Consider the following 16395-nt stretch of genomic DNA (forward strand, 5'->3'; position numbering starts at 1 on the left):
ATGGAGTGCTTTGTCTGGTATGTATGATGCTGTTTGAGGGTCTTAGGTAAGCCATCTGGTCTTTCTTTCTCATCTAATGTTTTTTTGTGTTTCTTTTTCAGGTCTACCCCGGCCCGTGTCGTCTCAGTGCAGCGTCGTGCAAGTAGTGCTTTGCCCGGTATGTATGATGCTGTTTGCAGGTCCTAGGTAAGCCATCTTGTCTATGTTTCTCATCTAATTCATTTTTCTGTTTCTTTTATAGGTCTACCCCGGCCCGTGTCGTCTCCGTGCAGCGTCGTGCATGGAGTGCTTTGCCCGGTATGTATGATGCTGTTTGCAGGTCTTAGGTAAGCCATCTTGTCTTTCTTTCTCATTTAATGTTTTTTTGTGTTTCTTTTTCAGGTCTACCCTGGCCCGTGTCGTCTCCGTGCAGCATCGCATAAGGAGTGCTTTGCCTGGTATGTATGCTGCTGGTTGCGTGTCTCAGGTAAGCCATCTTGTCTATGTTTCTCATCTAATGCATTTTTCTGTTTCTTTTACAGGTCTACTCCGGCCCGTGTCGTCTCCGTGCAGCGTCGTGCATGGAGTGCTTTGCCTGGTATGTATGATGCTGTTTGCGGGTCTTAGGTAAGCCATCTGGTCTTTCTTTCTCATCTAATGTTATTTTGTGTTTCTTTTTCAGGTCTACCCCGGCCCGTTTCGTCTCCGTCCTGCGTCGTGCAAGTAGTGCTTTCTCCGGTATGTATGATGCTGTTTGCGGGTCTTAGGTAAGCCATCTTGTCTTTCTTTATCATCTGATGTTTTTTTGTGTTTCTTTTTCAGGTCTACCCAGGCCTGTGTCGTCTCCGTGCAGCGTCGTGCAAGGAGTATGTATGCTGCTGGTTGCGTGTATCAGGTAAGCCATCTTGTCTATCTTTCTCATCTGAAGCATTTTTCTGTTTCTTTTCCAGGTCTACTCCGGCCCGTGTCGTGTCCGTGCAGCGTCGTGCATGGAGTGCTTTGCCTGGTATGTATGATGCTGTTTGAGGGTCTTAGGTAAGCCATCTGGTCTTTCTTTCTCATCTAATGTTTTTTTGTGTTTCTTTTTCAGGTCTACCCCGGCCCGTGTCGTCTCAGTGCAGCGTCGTGCAAGTAGTGCTTTGCCCGGTATGTATGATGCTGTTTGCAGGTCTTAGGTAAGCCATCTTGTCTATGTTTCTCATCTAATGCATTTTTCTGTTTCTTTTACAGGTCTACACCGGCCTGTGTCGTCTCCGTGCAGCGTCGTGCATAGAGTGCTTTGCCCGGTATGTATGATGCTGTTTGCGGGTCTTAGGTAAGCCATCTTGTCTTTCTTTCTCATGTAATGTTTTTTTCTGTTTCTATTTCGGGTCTACCCCGGCCCGTGTCGTCTCCGTGCAGCGTCGTGCATGGAGTGCTTTGCCCGGTATGTATGCTGCTGGTTGCGTGTATCAGGTAAGCCATCTTGTCTATCTTTCTCATCTAATGCATTTTTCTGTTTCTTTCACAGGTCTACCCCGGCCCGTGTCGTCTCCGTGCAGCGTCGTGCATGGAGTGCTTTGCCCGGTATGTATGATGCAGTTTGCGGGTCTTAGGTAAGCCATCTTGTCTTTCTTTCTCATCTATTGTTTTTTTGTGTTTCTTTTTCAGGTCTACCCTGGCCCGTGTCGTCTCCGTGCAGCGTCGTGCAAGGAGTGCTTTGCCCATTATGTATGCTGCTGGTTGCGTGTCTCAGGTAAGCAATCTTGTCTTTCTTTCTCATCTAATGTTTTTTTCTGTTTCTTTTTCAGGTCTACCCCGGCCCGTGTCGCCTCTGTGCAGCGTCGTGGATGGAGTGCTTTGCCCGGTATGTATGCTGCTGGTTGCGGGTCTCAGGTAAGCCATCTTGTCTATCTTTCTCATCTAATGCATTTTTCTGTTTCTTTTACAGGTCTACCCCGGCCCGTGTCGTCACCATGCAGCGTCGTGCATGGAGTGCTTTGCCCGGTATGTATGATGCCTTTTGCAGGTCTTAGGTAAACCATCTTGTCTTTCTTTCTCATCTAATTTTTTTTGTGTTTCTTTTTCAGGTCTACCCCGGCCTGTGTCGTCTCCGTGCAGCGTCGTGCAAGGAGTGCTTTGCCCGGTATGTATGCTGCTGGTTGCGTGTCTCAGGTAAGCCATCTTGTCTATGTTTCTCATCTAATGCATTTTTCTGTTTCTTTTACAGGTCTACTCCGGCCCGTGTCGTCTCCGTGCAGCGTCGTGCATGGAGTTCTTTGCCTGGTATGTATAATGCTGTTTGCGGGTCTTAGGTAAGCCATCTGGTCTTTCTTTCTCATCTAATGTTATTTTGTGTTTCTTTTTCAGGTCTACCCCGGCCCGTTTCGTCTCCGTCCTGCGTCGTGCAAGTATTGCTTTCTCCGGTATGTATGATGCTATTTGCGGGTCTTAGGTAAGCCATCTTGTCTTTCTTTCTCATCTGATGTTTTTTTGTGTTTCTTTTTCAGGTCTACCCCGGCCCGTGTCTTCTCCGTGCAGCGTCGTGCAAGGAGTGCTTTGCCAGGTATGTATGATGCTGTTTGCGGGTCTTAGGTAAGCCATCTTGTCTATGTTTCTCATCTCATGTTTTTTTGTGTTTCTTTTTCAGGTCTACCCCGGTCCGTGTCGTCTCCGTGCAGCGTCATGCATGGAGTGCTTTACCTGGTATGTATGATGCTGTTTGCGGGTCTTAGGTAAGCCATCTTGTCTATGTTTCTCATCTAATGCATTTTTCTGTTTCTTTTACAGGTCTACACCGGCCCGTGTCGTCTCCGTGCAGCGTCGTGCATAGAGTGCTTTGCCCGGTATGTATGATGCTGTTTGCAGGTCTTCGGTAAGCCATCTTGTCTTTCTTTCTCATCTGATGTTTGTTTTGTGTTTCATTTTCAGGTCTACCCCGGCCCGTGTCGTGTCCGTGCAGTGTCGTGCAAGGAGTGCTTTGCCCGGTATGTATGATGCTGTTTGCGGGTCTTCGGTAAGCCATCTTGTCTATGTTTCTCATCTAATGCATTTATCTGTTTCTTTTACAGGTCTACCCCGGCCTGTGTCGTCTCCGTGCAGCGTCGTGCATGGAGTGCTTTGCCCGGTATGTATGATGCTGTTTGCAGGGTTTAGGTAAGCCATCTTGTCTATGTTTCTCATCGAATTAATTTTTCTGTTTCTTTTACAGGTCTACCCCGGCCAGTGTCATCTCCGTGCAGCGTCGTGCATGGAGTGCTTTGCCCGGTATGCATGATGCTGTTTGCGGGTCTTAGGTAAGCCATCTTGTCTATGTTTCTCATCTAATGCATTTTTCTGTTTCTTTTACAGGGCTACCCCGGCCCGTGTCGTCTCCGTGCAGCGTCGTGCATGGAGTGCTTTGCCCGGTATGTATGATGCTGTTTGCAGGTCTTAGGTAAGCCATCTTGTCTTTCTTTCTCATTTAATGTTATTTTGTGTTTCTTTTTCAGGTCTACCCTGGCCCGTGTCGTCTCCGTGCAGCGTCGCGTAAGGAGTGCTTTGCCCGGTATGTTTGCTGCTGGTTGCGTGTCTCAGGTAAGCCATCTTGTCTATGTTTCTCATCTAATGCATTTTTCTGTTTCTTTTACAGGTCTACTCCGGCCCGTGTCGTCTCCGTGCAGCGTCGTGCATGGAGTGCTTTGCCTGGTATGTATGATGCTGTTTGCGGGTCTTAGGTAAGCCATCTGGTCTTTCTTTCTCATCTAATGTTATTTTGTGTTTCTTTTTCAGGTCTACCCCGGCCCGTTTCGTCTCCGTCCTGCGTCGTGCAAGTAGTGCTTTCTCCGGTATGTATGATGCTGTTTGCGTGTCTTAGGTAAGCCATCTTGTCTTTCTTTATCATCTGATGTTTTTTTGTGTTTCTTTTTCAGGTCTACCCAGGCCTGTGTCGTCTCCGTGCAGCGTCGTGCAAGGAGTGCTTTGCCCGGTATGTATGCTGCTGGTTGCGTGTCTCAGGTAAGCCATCTTGTCTATGTTTCTCATCTAATGCATTTTTCTGTTTCTTTTACAGGTCTACTCTGGCCCGTGTCGTCTCCGTGCAGCGTCGTGCATGGAGTGCTTTGCCTGGTATGTATGATGCTGTTTGCGGGTCTTAGGTAAGCCATCTGGTCATTCTTTCTCATCTAATGTTTTTTTGGGTTTGTTTTTCAGGGCTACCCCGGCCCGTGTCTTCTCCGTGCAGCGTCGTGCAAGGAGTGCTTTGCCCGGTATGTATGATGCTGTTTGCGGGTCTTAGGTAAGCCATCTTGTCTATGTTTCTCATCTAATGTTTTTTTATGTTTCTTTTTCAGGTCTACCCCGGCCTTTGTCGTCTCCGTGCAGCGTCATGCATGGAGTGCTTTACCCGGTATGTATGATGCTGTTTGCGGGTCTTAGGTAAGCCATCTTGTCTATGTTTCTCATCTAATGCATTTTTCTGTTTCTTTTACAGGTCTACACCGGCCTGTGTCGTCTCCGTGCAGCGTCGTGCATAGAGTGCTTTGCCCGGTATGTATGATGCTGTTTGCGGGTCTTAGGTAAGCCATCTTGTCTTTCTTTCTCATGTAATGTTTTTTTTCTGTTTCTATTTCAGGTCTACCCTGGCCCGTGTCGTCTCCGTGCAGCGTCGTGCAAGGAGTGCTTTGCCCGGTATGTATGCTGCTGGTTGCGTGTCTCAGGTAAGCCATCTTGTCTTTCTTTCTCATCTAATGTTTTTTTCTGTTTCTTTTTCAGGTCTACCCCGGCCCGTGTCGCCTCTGTGCAGCGTCGTGGATGGAGTGCTTTGCCCGGTATGTATGCTGCTGGTTGCGGGTCTCAGGTAAGCCATCTTGTCTATCTTTCTCATCTAATGCATTTTTCTGTTTCTTTTACAGGTCTACCCCGGCCCGTGTCGTCACCATGCAGCGTCGTGCATGGAGTGCTTTGCCCGGTATGTATGATGCTGTTTGCAGGTCTTAGGTAAACCATCTTGTCTTTCATTCTCATCTAATTTATTTTGTGTTTCTTTTTCAGGTCTACCCCGGCCTGTGTCGTCTCCGTGCAGCGTCGTGCAAGGAGTGCTTTGCCCGGTATGTATGCTGCTGGTTGCGTGTCTCAGGTAAGCCATCTTGTCTTTCTTTCTCATCTAATGTTTTTTTCTGTTTCTTTTTCAGGTCTACCCCGGCCCGTGTCGCCTCTGTGCAGCGTCGTGGATGGAGTGCTTTGCCCGGTATGTATGCTGCTGGTTGCGGGTCTCAGGTAAGCCATCTTGTCTATCTTTCTCATCTAATGCATTTTTCTGTTTCTTTTACAGGTCTACTCCGGCCCGTGTCGTCTCCGTGCAGCGTCGTGCATGGAGTGCTTTGCCTGGTATGTATAATGCTGTTTGCGGGTCTTTGGTAAGCCATCTGGTCTTTCTTTCTCATCTAATGTTATTTTGTGTTTCTTTTTCAGGTCTACCCCGGCCCGTTTCGTCTCCGTCCTGCGTCGTGCAAGTATTGCTTTCTCCGGTATGTATGATGCTGTTTGCGGGTCTTAGGTAAGCCATCTTGTCTTTCTTTCTCATCTGATGTTTTTTTGTGTTTCTTTTTCAGGTCTACCCCGGCCCGTGTCTTCTCCGTGCAGCGTCGCGTAAGGAGTGCTTTGCCTGGTATGTATGATGCTGTATGCGGGTCTTAGGTAAGCCATCTTGTCTATGTTTCTCATCTAATTTTTTTTGTGTTTCTTTTTCAGGTCTACCCCGGCCTGTGTCGTCTCCATGCAGCGTCGTGCAAGGAGTGCTTTGCCCGGTATGTATGCAGCTGGTTGCGTGTCTCAGGTAAGCCATCTTGTCTATGTTTCTCATCTAATGCATTTTTCTGTTTCTTTTACAGGTCTACTCCGGCCCGTGTCGTCTCCGTGCAGCGTCGTGCATGGAGTGTTTTGCCTGGTATGTATGATGCTGTTTGCGGGTCTTAGGTAAGCCATCTGGTCTTTCTTTCTCATCTAATGTTTTTTTGTGTTTGTTTTTCAGGTCTACCCCGGCCCGTGTCTTCTCCGTGCAGCGCCGTGCAAGGAGTGCTTTGCCCGGTATGTATGATGCTGTTTGCAGGTCTTAGGTAAGCCATCTTGTCTATGTTTCTCATCTAATGTTTTTTTGTGTTTCTTTTTCAGGTCTACCCCGGCCCGTGTCGTCTCCGTGCAGCGTCATGCATGGAGTGCTTTACCCGGTATGTATGATGCTGTTTGCGGGTCTTAGGTAAGCCATCTTGTCTATGTTTCTCATCTAATGCATTTTTCTGTTTCTTTTACAGGTCTACACCGGCCTGTGTCGTCTCCGTGCAGCGTCGTGCATAGAGTGCTTTGCCCGGTATGTATGATGCTGTTTGCGGGTCTTAGGTAAGCCATCTTGTCTTTCTTTCTCATGTAATGTTTTTTTCTGTTTCTATTTCGGGTCTACCCCGGCCCGTGTCGTCTCCGTGCAGCGTCGTGCATGGAGTGCTTTGCCCGGTATGTATGCTGCTGGTTGCGTGTATCAGGTAAGCCATCTTGTCTATCTTTCTCATCTAATGCATTTTTCTGTTTCTTTCACAGGTCTACCCTGGCCCGTGTTGTCTCCGTGCAGCGTCGTGCATGGAGTGCTTTGCCCGGTATGTATGATGCAGTTTGCGGGTCTTAGGTAAGCCATCTTGTCTTTCTTTCTCATCTATTGTTTTTTTGTGTTTCTTTTTCAGGTTTACCCTGGCCCGTGTCGTCTCCGTGCAGCGTCGTGCAAGGAGTGCTTTGCCCGGTATGTATGCTGCTGGTTGCGTGTATCAGGTAAGCCACCTTGTCTATCTTTCTCATCTAATGCATTTTTCTGTTTCTTTCACAGGTCTACTCCGGCCCGTGTCGTCTCCGTGCAGCGTCGTGCATGGAGTGCTTTGCCTGGTATGTATAATGCGGTTTGCGGGTCTTAGGTAAGCCATCTGGTCTTTCTTTCTCATCTAATGTTATTTTGTGTTTCTTTTTCAGGTCTACCCCGGCCCGTTTCGTCTCCGTCCTGCGTCGTGCAAGTATTGCTTTCTCCGGTATGTATGATGCTGTTTGCGGGTCTTAGGTAAGCCATCTTGTCTTTCTTTCTCATCTGATGTTTTTTTGTGTTTCTTTTTCAGGTCTACCCCGGCCCGTGTCTTCTCCGTGCAGCGTCGTGCAAGGAGTGCTTTGCCTGGTATGTATGATGCTGTTTGCGGGTCTTAGGTAAGAAATCTGGTCTTTCTTTCTCATCTAATGTTATTTTGTGTTTCTTTTTCAGGTCTACCCTGGCCCGTGTCGTCTCCGTGCAGCGTCGTGCAAGGAGTGCTTTGCCCGGTATGTATGATGCTGTTTGCGGGTCTTAGGTAAGCCATCTTGTCTATGTTTCTCATCTAATGCATTTTTCTGTTTCTTTTACAGGTCTACCCCGGCACTTGTCGTCTCCGTGCAGCGTCGTGCATGGAGTGCTTTGCCCGGTATGTATGATGCTGTTTGCAGGTCTTCGGTAAGCCATCTTGTCTTTCTTTCTCATCTGATGTTTGTTTTGTGTTTCATTTTCAGGTCTACCCCGGCCCGTGTCGTGTCCGTGCAGCGTCGTGCAAGGAGTGCTTTGCCCGGTATGTATGATGCTGTTTGCGGGTCTTCGGTAAGCCATCTTGTCTATGTTTCTCATCTAATGCATTTATCTGTTTCTTTTAAAGGTCTACCCCGGCCTGTGTCGTCTCCGTGCAGCGTTGTGCATGGAGTGCTTTGCCCGGTATGTATGATGCTGTTTGCAGGTCTTAGGTAAGCCATCTTGTCTTTCTTTCTCATCTAATGTTTTTTTTTGTTTCTTTTTCAGGTCTACCCCGGCCTGTGTCGTCTCCGTGCAGCGTTGTGCAAGGAGTGCTTTGCCCGGTATGTATGCTGCTGGTTGCGTGTCTCAGGTAAGCCATCTTGTCTATGTTTCTCATCTAATGCATTTTTCTGTTTCTTTTACAGGTCTACTCCGACCCGTGTCATCTCCGTGCAGCGTCGTGCATGGAGTGCTTTGTCTGGTATGTATGATGCTGTTTGAGGGTCTTAGGTAAGCCATCTGGTCTTTCTTTCTCATCTAATGTTTTTTTGTGTTTCTTTTTCAGGTCTACCCCGGCTCGTATCGTCTCAGTGCAGCGTCGTGCAAGTAGTGCTTTGCCCGGTATGTATGATGCTGTTTGCAGGTCTTAGGTAAGCCATCTTGTCTATGTTTCTCATCTAATTCATTTTTCTGTTTCTTTTACAGGTCTACCCCGGCCCGTGTCATCTCCGTGCAGCGTCGTGCATGGAGTGCTTTGCCCGGTATGTATGATGCTGTTTGCAGGTCTTAGGTAAGCCATCTTGTCTTTCTTTCTCATTTAATGTTTTTTTGTGTTTCTTTTTCAGGTCTACCCTGGCCCGTGTCGTCTCCGTGCAGCGTCGCATAAGGAGTGCTTTGCCCGGTATGTATGCTGCTGGTTGCGTGTCTCAGGTAAGCCATCTTGTCTATGTTTCTCATCTAATGCATTTTTCTGTTTCTTTTACAGGTCTACTCCGGCCCGTGTCGTCTCCGTGCAGCGTCGTGCATGGAGTGCTTTGCCTGGTATGTATGATGCTGTTTGCGGGTCTTAGGTAAGCCATCTGGTCTTTCTTTCTCATCTAATGTTATTTTGTGTTTCTTTTTCAGGTCTACCCCGGCCCGTTTCGTCTCCGTCCTGCGTCGTGCAAGTAGTGCTTTCTCCGGGATGTATGATGCTGTTTGCGGGTCTTAGGTAAGCCATCTTGTCTTTCTTTATCATCTGATGTTTTTTTGTGTTTCTTTTTCAGGTCTACCCAGGCCTGTGTCGTCTCCGTGCAGCGTCGTGCAAGGAGTACTTTCCCCGGTATGTATGCTGCTGGTTGCGTGTCTCAGGTAAGCCATCTTGTCTATGTTTTTCATCTAATGCATTTTTCTGTTTCTTTTACAGGTCTACTCCGACCCGTGTCATCTCCGTGCAGCGTCGTGAATGGAGTGCTTTGTCTGGTATGTATGATGCAGTTTGAGGGTCTTAGGTAAGCCATCTGGTCTTTCTTTCTCATCTAATGTTTTTTTGTGTTTCTTTTTCAGGTCTACCCCGGCCCGTGTCGTCTCAGTGCAGCGTCGTGCAAGAAGTGCTTTGCCCGGTATGTATGATGCTGTTTGCAGGTCTTAGGTAAGCCATCTTGTCTATGTTTCTCATCTAATTCATTTTTCTGTTTCTTTTACAGGTCTACCCCGGCCCGTGTCGTCTCCGTGCAGCGTCGTGCATGGAGTGCTTTGCCCGGTATGTATGATGCTGTTTGCAGGTCTTAGGTAAGCCATCTTGTCTTTCTTTCTCATTTAATGTTTTTTTGTGTTTCTTTTTCAGGTCTACCCTGGCCCGTGTCGTCTCCGTGCAGCGTCGTGCAAGGAGTGCTTTGCCCGGTATGTATGCTGCTGGTTGCGTGTCTCAGGTAAGCCATCTTGTCTTTCTTTCTCATCTAATGTTTTTTTGTGTTTGTTTTTCAGGTCTACCCCGGCCCGTGTCGTCTCAGTGCAGCGTCGTGCAAGTAGTGCTTTGCCCGGTATGTATGATGCTGTTTGCAGGTCTTAGGTAAGCCATCTTGTCTATGTTTCTCATCTAATTCATTTTTCTGTTTGTTTTACAGGTCTACCCCGGCCCGTGTCGTCTCCGTGCAGCGTCGTGCATGGAGTGCTTTGCCCGGTATGCATGATGCTGTTTGCGGGTAATAGGTAAGCCATCTTGTCTATGTTTCTCATCTAATGCATTTCTCTGTTTCTTTTACAGGTCTACCCCGGTCCATGTCGTCTCCGTGCAGCGTCTTGCATGGAGTGCTTTGCCCGGTATGTATGATGCTGTTTGCAGGTCTTAGGTAAGCCATCTTGTCTTTCTTTCTCATCTAATGCATTTTTCTGTTTCTTTTACAGGTCTACCCCGGCCCGTGTCGTCTCCGTGCAGCGTCGTGCAAGGAGTGCTTTACCCGGTATGTATCATGCTGTTTGCAGGTCTTAGGTAAGCCATCTTGTCTTTCTTTCTCATCTAATGTTTTTTTGTGTTTCTTTTTCAGGTCTACCCCGGCCTGTGTCGTCTCCGTGCAGCGTCGTGCAAGGAGTGCTTTGCCCGGTATGTATGCTGCTGGTTGCGTGTCTCAGGTAAGCCATCTTGTCTATGTTTTTCATCTAATGCATTTTTCTGTTTCTTTTACAGGTCTACTCCGACCCGTGTCGTCTCCGTGCAGCGTCGAGCATGGAGTGTTTTGCCCGGTATGTATGATGCTGTTTGCGGGTCTTAGGTAAGCCATCTTGTCTTTCTTTCTCATGTAATGTTTTTTTTCTGTTTCTTTTTCGGGTCTACTCCGGCCCGTGTCATCTCCGTGCAGCGTCATGCATGGAGTGCTTTGCCCAGTATGTATGCTGCTGGTTGCGTGTATCAGGTAAGCCATCTTGTCTATCTTTCTCATCTGAAGCATTTTTCTGTTTCTTTTCCAGGTCTACTCCGGCCCGTGTCGTGTCCGTGCAGCGTCGTGCATGGAGTGCTTTGCCTGGTATGTATGATGCTGTTTGAGGGTCTTAGGTAAGCCATCTGGTCTTTCTTTCTCATCTAATGTTTTTTTGTGTTTCTTTTTCAGGTCTACCCCGGCCCGTGTCATCTCAGTGCAGCGTCGTGCAAGTAGTGCTTTGCCCGGTATGTATGATGCTGTTTGCAGGTCTTAGGTAAGCCATCTTGTCTATGTTTCTCATCTAATTCATTTTTCTGTTTCTTTTACAGGTCTACCCCAGCCCGTGTCATCTCCGTGCAGCATCGTGCATGGAGTGCTTTGCCCGGTATGTATGATGCTGTTTGCAGGTCTTAGGTAAGCCATCTTGTCTTTCTTTCTCATCTAATGTTTTTTTGTGTTTCTTTTTCAGGTCTACCCTGGCCCGTGTCGTCTCCGTGCAGCGTCGCGTAAGGAGTACTTTGCCCGGTATGTATGATGCTGTTTGCGGGTCTTAAGTAAGCCATCTTGTCTTTCTTTCTCATCTGATGTTTGTTTTGTGTTTCATTTTCAAGTCTACCCCGGTCCGTGTTGTGTCCGTGCAGCGTCGTGCAAGGAGTGCTTTGCCCGGTATGTATGATGCTGTTTGCGGGTCTTAGGTAAGCCATCTTGTCTATGTTTCTCATCTAATGCATTTATCTGTTTCTTTTACAGGTCTACCCCGGCCTGTGTCGTCTCCGTGCAGCGTCGTGCATGGAGTGCTTTGCCCGGTATGTATGATGCTGTTTGCAGGTCTTAGGTAAGCCATCTTGTCTTTCTTTCTCATCTAATGCATTTTTCTGTTTCTTTTACAGGTCTACCCCGGCCCGTGTCGTCTCCGTGCAGCGTCGTGCAAGGAGTGCTTTACCCGGTATGTATCATGCTGTTTGCAGGTCTTAGGTAAGCCATCTTGTCTTTCTTTCTCATCTAATGTTTTTTTGTGTTTCTTTTTCAGGTCTACCCCGGCCTGTGTCGTCTCCGTGCAGCGTCGTGCAAGGAGTGCTTTGCCCGGTATGTATGCTGCTGGTTGCGTGTCTCAGGTAAGCCATCTTGTCTATGTTTTTCATCTAATGCATTTTTCTGTTTCTTTTACAGGTCTACTCCGACCCGTGTCGTCTCCGTGCAGCGTCGAGCATGGAGTGTTTTGCCCGGTATGTATGATGCTGTTTGCGGGTCTTAGGTAAGCCATCTTGTCTTTCTTTCTCATGTAATGTTTTTTTTCTGTTTCTTTTTCGGGTCTACTCCGGCCCGTGTCATCTCCGTGCAGCGTCATGCATGGAGTGCTTTGCCCAGTATGTATGCTGCTGGTTGCGTGTATCAGGTAAGCCATCTTGTCTATCTTTCTCATCTGAAGCATTTTTCTGTTTCTTTTCCAGGTCTACTCCGGCCCGTGTCGTGTCCGTGCAGCGTCGTGCATGGAGTGCTTTGCCTGGTATGTATGATGCTGTTTGAGGGTCTTAGGTAAGCCATCTGGTCTTTCTTTCTCATCTAATGTTTTTTTGTGTTTCTTTTTCAGGTCTACCCCGGCCCGTGTCATCTCAGTGCAGCGTCGTGCAAGTAGTGCTTTGCCCGGTATGTATGATGCTGTTTGCAGGTCTTAGGTAAGCCATCTTGTCTATGTTTCTCATCTAATTCATTTTTCTGTTTCTTTTACAGGTCTACCCCAGCCCGTGTCATCTCCGTGCAGCATCGTGCATGGAGTGCTTTGCCCGGTATGTATGATGCTGTTTGCAGGTCTTAGGTAAGCCATCTTGTCTTTCTTTCTCATCTAATGTTTTTTTGTGTTTCTTTTTCAGGTCTACCCTGGCCCGTGTCGTCTCCGTGCAGCGTCGCGTAAGGAGTACTTTGCCCGGTATGTATGATGCTGTTTGCGGGTCTTAAGTAAGCCATCTTGTCTTTCTTTCTCATCTGATGTTTGTTTTGTGTTTCATTTTCAAGTCTACCCCGGTCCGTGTTGTGTCCGTGCAGCGTCGTGCAAGGAGTGCTTTGCCCGGTATGTATGATGCTGTTTGCGGGTCTTAGGTAAGCCATCTTGTCTATGTTTCTCATCTAATGCATTTATCTGTTTCTTTTACAGGTCTACCCCGGCCTGTGTCGTCTCCGTGCAGCGTCGTGCATGGAGTGCTTTGCCCGGTATGTATGATGCTGTTTGCAGGTCTTAGGTAAGCCATCTTGTCTATGTTTCTCATCTAATTCATGTTTCTGTTTCTTTTACAGGTCTACCCCAGCCCGTGTCATCTCCGTGCAGCGTCGTGCATGGAGTGCTTTGCCCGGTATGCATGATGCTGTTTGCGGGTCTTAGGTAAGCCATCTTGTCTATGTTTCTCATCTAATGTTTTTTTGTGTTTCTTTTTCAGGTCTACCCCGGCCTGTGTCGTCTCCGTGCAGCGTCGTGCAAGGAGTGCTTTGCCCGGTATGCATGCTGCTGGTTGCGTGTCTCAGGTAAGCCATCTTGTCTATGTTTCTCATCTAATGCATTTTTCTGTTTCTTTTACAGGTCTACTCCGACCCGTGTCATCTCCGTGCAGCGTCGTGCATGGAGTGCTTTGTCTGGTATGTATGATGCTGTTTGAGGGTCTTAGGTAAGCCATCTGGTCTTTCTTTCTCATCTAATGTTTTTTTGTGTTTCTTTTTCAGGTCTACCCCGGCCCGTGTCGTCTCAGTGCAGCGTCGTGCAAGTAGTGCTTTGCCCGGTATGTATGATGCTGTTTGCAGGTCCTAGGTAAGCCATCTTGTCTATGTTTCTCATCTAATTCATTTTTCTGTTTCTTTTATAGGTCTACCCCGGCCCGTGTCGTCTCCGTGCAGCGTCGTGCATGGAGTGCTTTGCCCGGTATGTATGATGCTGTTTGCAGGTCTTAGGTAAGCCATCTTGTCTTTCTTTCTCATTTAATGTTTTTTTGTGTTTCTTTTTCAGGTCTACCCTGGCCCGTGTCGTCTCCGTGCAGCATCGCGTAAGGAGTGCTTTGCCTGGTATGTATGCTGCTGGTTGCGTGTCTCAGGTAAGCCATCTTGTCTATGTTTCTCATCTAATGCATTTTTCTGTTTCTTTTACAGGTCTACTCCGGCCCGTGTCGTCTCCGTGCAGCGTCGTGCATGGAGTGCTTTGCCTGGTATGTATGATGCTGTTTGCGGGTCTTAGGTAAGCCATCTGGTCTTTCTTTCTCATCTAATGTTATTTTGTGTTTCTTTTTCAGGTCTACCCCGGCCCGTTTCGTCTCCGTCCTGCGTCGTGCAAGTAGTGCTTTCTCCGGTATGTATGATGCTGTTTGCGGGTCTTAGGTAAGCCATCTTGTCTTTCTTTATCATCTGATGTTTTTTTGTGTTTCTTTTTCAGGTCTACCCAGGCCTGTGTCGTCTCCGTGCAGCGTTGTGCAAGGAGTATGTATGCTGCTGGTTGCGTGTATCAGGTAAGCCATCTTGTCTATCTTTCTCATCTGAAGCATTTTTCTGTTTCTTTTCCAGGTCTACTCCGGCCCGTGTCGTGTCCGTGCAGCGTCGTGCATGGAGTGCTTTGCCTGGTATGTATGATGCTGTTTGAGGGTCTTAGGTAAGCCATCTGGTCTTTCTTTCTCATCTAATGTTTTTTTGTGTTTCTTTTTCAGGTCTACCCCGGCCCGTGTCGTCTCAGTGCAGCGTCGTGCAAGTAGTGCTTTGCCCGGTATGTATGATGCTGTTTGCAGGTCTTAGGTAAGCCATCTTGTCTATGTTTCTCATCTAATGCATTTTTCTGTTTCTTTTACAGGTCTACACCGGCCTGTGTCGTCTCCGTGCAGCGTCGTGCATAGAGTGCTTTGCCCGGTATGTATGATGCTGTTTGCGGGTCTTAGGTAAGCCATCTTGTCTTTCTTTCTCATGTAATGTTTTTTTCTGTTTCTATTTCGGGTCTACCCCGGCCCGTGTCGTCTCCGTGCAGCGTCGTGCATGGAGTGCTTTGCCCGGTATGTATGCTGCTGGTTGCGTGTATCAGGTAAGCCATCTTGTCTATCTTTCTCATCTAATGCATTTTTCTGTTTCTTTCACAGGTCTACCCCGGCCCGTGTCGTCTCCGTGCAGCGTCGTGCATGGAGTGCTTTGCCCGGTATGTATGATGCAGTTTGCGGGTCTTAGGTAAGCCATCTTGTCTTTCTTTCTCATCTATTGTTTTTTTGTGTTTCTTTTTCAGGTCTACCCTGGCCCGTGTCGTCTCCGTGCAGCGTCGTGCAAGGAGTGCTTTGCCCAGTATGTATGCTGCTGGTTGCGTGTCTCAGGTAAGCCATCTTGTCTTTCTTTCTCATCTAATGTTTTTTTCTGTTTCTTTTTCAGGTCTACCCCGGCCCGTGTCGCCTCTGTGCAGCGTCGTGGATGGAGTGCTTTGCCCGGTATGTATGCTGCTGGTTGCGGGTCTCAGGTAAGCCATCTTGTCTATCTTTCTCATCTAATGCATTTTTCTGTTTCTTTTACAGGTCTACCCCGGCACGTGTCGTCACCATGCAGCGTCGTGCATGGAGTGCTTTGCCCGGTATGTATGATGCCTTTTGCAGGTCTTAGGTAAACCATCTTGTCTTTCTTTCTCATCTAATTTTTTTTGTGTTTCTTTTTCAGGTCTACCCCGGCCTGTGTCGTCTCCGTGCAGCGTCGTGCAAGGAGTGCTTTGCCCGGTATGTATGCTGCTGGTTGCGTGTCTCAGGTAAGCCATCTTGTCTATGTTTCTCATCTAATGCATTTTTCTGTTTCTTTTACAGGTCTACTCCGGCCCGTGTCGTCTCCGTGCAGCGTCGTGCATGGAGTGCTTTGCCTGGTATGTATAATGCTGTTTGCGGGTCTTAGGTAAGCCATCTGCTCTTTCTTTCTCATCTAATGTTATTTTGTGTTTCTTTTTCAGGTCTACCCCGGCCCGTTTCGTCTCCGTCCTGCGTCGTGCAAGTATTGCTTTCTCCGGTATGTATGATGCTATTTGCGGGTCTTAGGTAAGCCATCTTGTCTTTCTTTCTCATCTGATGTTTTTTTGTGTTTCTTTTTCAGGTCTACCCCGGCCCGTGTCTTCTCCGTGCAGCGTCGTGCAAGGAGTGCTTTGCCAGGTATGTATGATGCTGTTTGCGGGTCTTAGGTAAGCCATCTTGTCTATGTTTCTCATCTAATGTTTTTTTGTGTTTCTTTTTCAGGTCTACCCCGGCCCGTGTCGTCTCCGTGCAGCGTCATGCATGGAGTGCTTTACCCGGTATGTATGATGCTGTTTGCGGGTCTTAGGTAAGCCATCTTGTCTATGTTTCTCATCTAATGCATTTTTCTGTTTCTTTTACAGGTCTACACCGGCCCGTGTCGTCTCCGTGCAGCGTCGTGCATAGAGTGCTTTGCCCGGTATGTATGATGCTGTTTGCAGGTCTTCGGTAAGCCATGTTGTCTTTCTTTCTCATCTGATGTTTGTTTTGTGTTTCATTTTCAGGTCTACCCCGGCCCGTGTCGTGTCCGTGCAGCGTCGTGCAAGGAGTGCTTTGCCCGGTATGTATGATGCTGTTTGCGGGTCTTCGGTAAGCCATCTTGTCTATGTTTCTCATCTAATGCATTTATCTGTTTCTTTTACAGGTCTACCCCGGCCTGTGTCGTCTCCGTGCAGCGTCACGCATGGAGTGCTTTGCCCGGTATGTATGATGCTGTTTGCAGGTTTTAGGTAAGCCATCTTGTCTATGTTTCTCATCGAATTAATTTTTCTGTTTCTTTTACAGGTCTACCCCGGCCAGTGTCATCTCCGTGCAGCGTCGTGCATGGAGTGCTTTGCCCGGTATGCATGATGCTGTTTGCGGGTCTTAGGTAAGCCATCTTGTCTATGTTTCTCATCTAATGCATTTTTCTGTTTCTTTTACAGGGCTACCCCGGCCCGTGTCGTCTCCGTGCAGCGTCGTGCATGGAGTGCTTTGCCCGGTATGTATGATGCTGTTT

The sequence above is a fragment of the Triturus cristatus genome, unplaced genomic scaffold (genome assembly GCF_964204655.1).
Source record: "Triturus cristatus unplaced genomic scaffold, aTriCri1.1 SCAFFOLD_247, whole genome shotgun sequence".
Classification (NCBI taxonomy): domain Eukaryota; kingdom Metazoa; phylum Chordata; class Amphibia; order Caudata; family Salamandridae; genus Triturus; species Triturus cristatus.